Below are 5831 nucleotides of genomic sequence, written 5' to 3'. Positions count from 1 at the left end.
GAGAGCCCCTATACCGTTTCATTTCAGGCCAGCATTGCACCATTTGATCATTTCATTTCAGAGAGCCCCCAGTCCATTTCATTTCAGGCCAGCATTGCACCATTTGATCATTTCATTTCAGAGAGCCCCCACACCGTTTCATTTCTGGCCAGCATTGCACCATTTGATCATTTCATTTCAGAGAGCCCCCATACCGTTTCATTTCAGGCCAGCATTGCACCATTTGATCATTTCATTTCACAGAGCCCCCACTCCGTTTCATTTCTGGCCAGCATTGCACCATTTCATCATTTCATTTCAGAGAGCCCCCAGTCCATTTCATTTCAGGCCAGCATTGCACCATTTGATCATTTCATTTCAGAGAGCCCCCATACCGTTTCATTTCAGGCCAGCATTGCACCATTTGATCATTTCATTTCAGAGAGCCCCCAGTCCATTTCAATTCTGGCCAGCATTGCACCATTTGATCATTTCATTTCAGAGAGCCCCCATACCGTTTCATTTCAGGCCAGCATTGCACCATTTGATCATTTCATTTCAGAGAGCCCCCAGTCCATTTCATTTCAGGCCAGCATTGCACCATTTGATCATTTCATTTCAGAGAGCCCCCACACCGTTTCATTTCTGGCCAGCATTGCACCATTTGATCATTTCATTTCAGAGAGCCCCCATACCGTTTCATTTCAGGCCAGCATTGCACCATTTGATCATTTCATTTCACAGAGCCCCCACTCCGTTTCATTTCTGGCCAGCATTGCACCATTTCATCATTTCATTTCAGAGAGCCCCCAGTCCATTTCATTTCAGGCCAGCATTGCACCATTTGATCATTTCATTTCAGAGAGCCCCCACTCCTTTTCATTTCTGGCCAGCATTGCACCATTTGATCATTTCATTTCAGAGAGCCCCCATACCGTTTCATTTCAGGCCAGCATTGCACCATTTGATCATTTCATTTCAGAGAGCCCCCACTCCGTTTCATTTCTGGCCAGCATTACACCATTTGATCATTTCATTTCAGAGAGCCCCCAGTCCATTTCAATTCTGGCCAGCATTGCACCATTTGATCATTTCATTTCAGAGAGCCCCCAGTCCATTTCAATTCTGGCCAGCATTGCACCATTTCATCATTTCATTTCAGAGAGCCCCCATACCGTTTCATTTCAGGCCAGCATTGCACCATTTCATCATTTCATTTCAGAGAGCCCCCAGTCCATTTCATTTCAGGCCAGCATTGCACTATTTGATCATTTCATTTCACAGAGCCCCCAGTCCATTTCATTTCAGGCCAGCATTGCACCATTTGATCATTTCATTTCAGAGAGCCCCCATACTGTTTCATTTCTGGCCAGCATTGCACCATTTGATCATTTTATTTCAGAGAGCCCCCAGTCCATTTCATTTCAGGCCAGCATTGCACCATTTGATCATTTCATTTCAGAGAGCCCCCATACTGTTTCATTTCTGGCCAGCATTGCACCATTTGATCATTTCATTTCAGAGAGCCCCCAGTCCATTTCATTTCTGGCCAGCATTGCACCATTTGATCATTTCATTTCAGAGAGCCCCCATACTGTTTAAATTCTGGCCAGCATTGCACCATTTGATCATTTCATTTCAGAGAGCCCCCATACCGTTTCATTTCAGGCCAGCATTGCACCATTTAATCATTTCATTTCAGAGAACCCCCAGTCCATTTCAATTCTGGCCAGCATTGCACCATTTGATCATTTCATTTCAGAGAGCCCACACTCCATTTCAATTCTGGCCAGCATTGCACCATTTGATCATTTCATTTCAGGCCAGCATTGCACCATTTGATCATTTCATTTCAGAGAGGCCCCATACCGTTTCATTTCAGGCCAGCATTGCACCATTTGATCATTTCATTTTAGAGAGCCCCCATACCGTTTCATTTCTGGCCAGCATTGCACCATTTGATCATTTCATTTCAGAGAGCCCCACTCCGTTTCATTTCTGGCCAGCATTGCACCATTTCACCTGGTCTCATTTCAGAGAGCCCCTACACCGTTTCATTTCAGGCCAGCATTGCACCATTTCACCTGGTCTCATTTCAGAGAGGCCCCAGTCCATTTCAATTCTGGCCAGCATTGCACCATTTGATCATTTCATTTCAGAGAGCCCCCAGTCCATTTCATTTCAGGCCAGCATTGCACCATTTCACCTGGTCTCATTTCAGAGAGCCCCCATACTGTTTCATTTCAGGCCAGCATTGCACCATTTCACCTGGTCTCATTTCAGAGAGCCCCACACCAGTTCATTTCAGGCCAGCATTGCACCATTTCACCTGGTCTCATTTCAGAGAGCCCCCACATCGTTTCATTTCAGGCCAGCATTGCACCATTTCACCTCTTGTCATTTCAGAGGGCCCCCACACCACTTCATTTCAGGCCAGCATTGCAACATTTCACCTCTTGTCAGTCCAGAGAGCCCCCACAACCAGTTCATTTCAGGCCAGCATTGCTCCATTTCACCTGGTCTCATTTCAGAGAGCCCCACACCACTTCATTTCAGGCCAGCATTGCACCATTTCACCTGGTCTGATTTCAGGGAGCCCCACACCATTTCATTTCAGGCCAGCATTGCAACGTTTCGTCTTTTCGTTTCAGAGAGCCCCGCGTCGTTTCGTCAACAGAAAATCCTGCTAAAAATACCTGCTTTTTCTGTGGATAGTCAAGAGTATTACCAATTGCTACATAAGAAGCTTTGCAATTGCCCCCGTTGGATCTGTCCTGTTAAATACCAAGGCTTCCGTAATGTAAAAACGAATTCCAAATACGGTAACGCACGGCTTGAAAACATCTATGAAATGTGTAACGATTGCTCAGGAACGGGGGGTCTTCCTTTGTGCCGCGAGGGTCGTCGCTTTGCTTTGGGCTTTTTTACGTCATCTGGGATTTTTTGGCTCCTTAGTTTACATGCCGATAGGAACCGTTTTCCCCCTCGCCCGCCGATTGCGCAACACATACCCTACGACTGAAAACCGACTGAAAAAATAAAACAACTGTTTACATCGACAGGAAAGAATGGGATCGATTGCTAAGTAGATACTTCGCAGCCGCCGAGCCGCGCCGAGCCGAGCCGAGCCGAGCCGCGCCGCGCCGAGCCGAGCCGCGCCGAGCCGAGCCGCGCCGAGCCGCGCCGAGCCGAGCCGCGCCGAGCCGAGCCGCGCCGAGCCGAGCCGCGCCGCGCCGCCGAGCCGAGCCGCCGAGCCGAGCCGAGCCGCCGAGCCGAGCCGAGCCGCCGAGCCGAGCCGAGCCGCCGAGCCGAGCCGCCGAGCCGAGCCGAGCCGCCGAGCCGAGCCGCCGAGCCGAGCCGCCGAGCCGCCGAGCCGAGCCGCCGAGCCGAGCCGAGCCGCCCTTTTAGGGGAAGAAAACCCTCTCGTTTGCCTGAGAGCGCCGAGGCGACTCGCCCCGAGACTATAAATCCAACTACAATCCTCTCCTCTCTATAGAGATATTCAGGAATGGTATTCATTGCGACGGTAAAGAGGCTCTGAAGTTACCCCCCCCACACCGGATCTCCTCTCTGAGATGCAAGTGATGCCGGAACGGAAAAGCGATTTGCGCGTAGAGCAAAGCCAATTTTGGCAACGTACCTACCAAAGGGGAATCGATTGAAAGCGGCGGACTTACGCTGAGCGGTCGGGGGGGCGTCTCTTGCCGCCGCGCGTGGGAAGCGCCCCGCCGGCCTCCGCTCGGCAGGTTTTCCGTTCCGAGAAAAACCAACCCGACGCCGAAACCGGTGAGTGTTCAAAAACCCTACAACGCAAAGGAAAATCCGTGAGCTGTTGTGTACTAGAGATACGCACTGTAAGTTTACGTCTTTCAGAACCCCATGCAGCGCATTTCAAAGCCTCTTTTCAGACAAATTAATACCAGACTGCTGCGCCTAGTTAAACAGCAGAGCTATGAAGTTGCAAGAGAGGGGTGTCAGGGTTAGCTGGCCTCTTAGGGATTTTAATCCCCTCCGAGAACGTGCAAGCGTTTCAAACGAGCTGCTACGTAAGAACCCCCGAGAGCGGCAGAGGCTGGCGCTTACCTGGAAGGGAGCCCGAGGAAACCGGGAAGAATCTGAGCGAGGAGCTGAGCCCCGCCAAGCCCCCAACGTGCCGGTTCCTTCCGCCTCGCCTCGGGGAGCCCCGCGCCGGTTCCGTCCGGTTCCGTTCGCCTCGGTTCGCCTCTCCTCGTCTCGGGGGGCCCCGCGGGTGAGCTGCCGCGGGGAGTTTGAGTCGCCGCCGGCTGAGGCGAGGAAAAATCTTTTCCTTCGCTGAAAGCGCTATGCCGACTCACCCTAAAACTGAAACTTTCCTGTTTACATGGATAGTAAAGAAGAGGGTCAATTGCTATATGAAAACCTTTGCAGTCTCCCCCATTGGAATGCTTAGTGGAACCCCCTGGTTCCACCCCGAGGGCTCTTACCTGTGGCAGCGATTTGCCTTTCTCCCTTGTGGGACGCCCCCTTAGGGCTTACACGTTACCCCTTTCCCTTGCCAGCAGTCCTTTTCCTGCCTGAAGGCTCTTGTCTCTTCCTGGGGTGATCTGACTGAGTTAAAAGAGCTCTGCCTGAGAAGCCTCTAAGGGGGCGCCCGGAGAGGTCCTGCGCCTCGGCGGGCCCCGCGGCCCGACGGAGAGGGGTCCCGCCGCGGTCCTCGGAAACCGATCTGGGGGAAAAGACGAACGCCACGGCTGGGGTAACTGCCGGAGTTCTATAGGGCTCGCTACAGCCCTGGACGGCTGTGGGATCTCTCCTAAAGGTCTTGGAGCCGAGCGGTTTCACAAACTCACCTTACTTCTGTGAAAGAGGAGGTTGGACTATTTCCCAGAAGTCTGCTGCACGTTTTCCTGGTTTCTGCAGATAGTTTTCCTCCTTTTCTTACCAGCGACTTAGGTGAAGTCTTAGGGCTTTTAATCCCCTCCTAGAACATTCAGGCGTATCGAACCTTCGGAGCACCTACACGGGAACCGCGGACAGCGACAGAGGCTGGCACTAACCTGGTGCGGAGCTCAGCCGGACGAAGGGAACCCACGGAAGCTAAAGGAAGACGAGCGGAGAGCAGACCTCGGCGGAGCCGGCTGGCGCCCGGGGGAGCCGAGCCCCGGCGCGCCTGGTGAGAGGCAGCCCGGCTGGGCGGAGCCGCCGTCTCTTCGGGGGAAGGAAATCCTCCGGCTTCACAGAGAGCCGAGCCGACTCGCCCTAAGACTGCCAATCTCTCCTGTTCATATAGGTAGTCAGGACTGGCACTAAGTGCCAGGTAACAAGGCTCTGAACTCACCCCCGCTGCGTCTCTTCCGTTACACACAAAGGCTGCTAGCAGGTAGAAGCCGATTGCAAGCAGAGCAAAGCAGTTTGAAAACAGAACTACGAAATGGGTCTCAAGAAATTAAAGAGGGGGAACCCTCCTCAGTGTGTGTTGGGGGGGGGGATCCTTTGTTTCTTTTGCCTTTATTCTTTGTCCTGAGGTTTCTTTGGGTTTTGGTCTCTTTAATTTGAATGGAAGTAACCTCTGAGGAGAGCCCAGCGAAGCCTCCCCCCACACACAGGGGTGAGAATCCCCTACCTGGTCAGTGCTGCCCCTGCTCTTAAGGGGCCTGCTAGCATCTAAGGTGGATCTGGGGGTATCAAAGGGGAATTCGGGCACACAGAGAGGTATATGGGGAGGCTCTGGAGGGGCTCCAAAAGGACCTTTCAGTTGGATCCAACTGAGGCCACCACCACCAAGCCACGCCCCCCAAACTGAGGCCGCCGCCAAGCCAGCCCCCCCACCCACCCAAACACATAGGCCGCCGGCAAGACAAGCAATCCCCCCA

The 5831-nt window shown here is 52.6% G+C and overlaps 1 long non-coding RNA gene across 2 annotated transcripts; it reads right to left on the bottom strand.

Annotated features, from left to right (window-relative positions):
* Positions 1-2135: 2135 nt before the first annotated feature.
* LOC137459607 (uncharacterized) lies at positions 2136-5592 on the bottom strand. Of its 2 annotated transcripts, XR_010992419.1 has the most exons (5): positions 4809-5592; positions 4443-4684; positions 4063-4331; positions 3657-3782; positions 2136-2997 (listed from the first exon to the last, which is right to left on the bottom strand). It is a non-coding gene; the product is annotated as an uncharacterized lncRNA (long non-coding RNA). The 2 variants fall into 2 exon arrangements; XR_010992418.1 differs by lacking the exon at positions 2136-2997 and having other exon boundaries at positions 3559-3782.
* Between the last annotated feature and the right edge of the window lie 239 nt (positions 5593-5831).

The sequence above is a fragment of the Melanerpes formicivorus genome, unplaced genomic scaffold, assembly GCF_026170545.1.
Source record: "Melanerpes formicivorus ecotype bairdi unplaced genomic scaffold, bMelFor1.0.p_v2 SCAF_381, whole genome shotgun sequence".
Lineage (NCBI taxonomy): Eukaryota > Metazoa > Chordata > Aves > Piciformes > Picidae > Melanerpes > Melanerpes formicivorus.
Note: the sequence above shows the minus strand (reverse complement) of the source record. Positions and strands in the feature narration are given on the sequence as shown.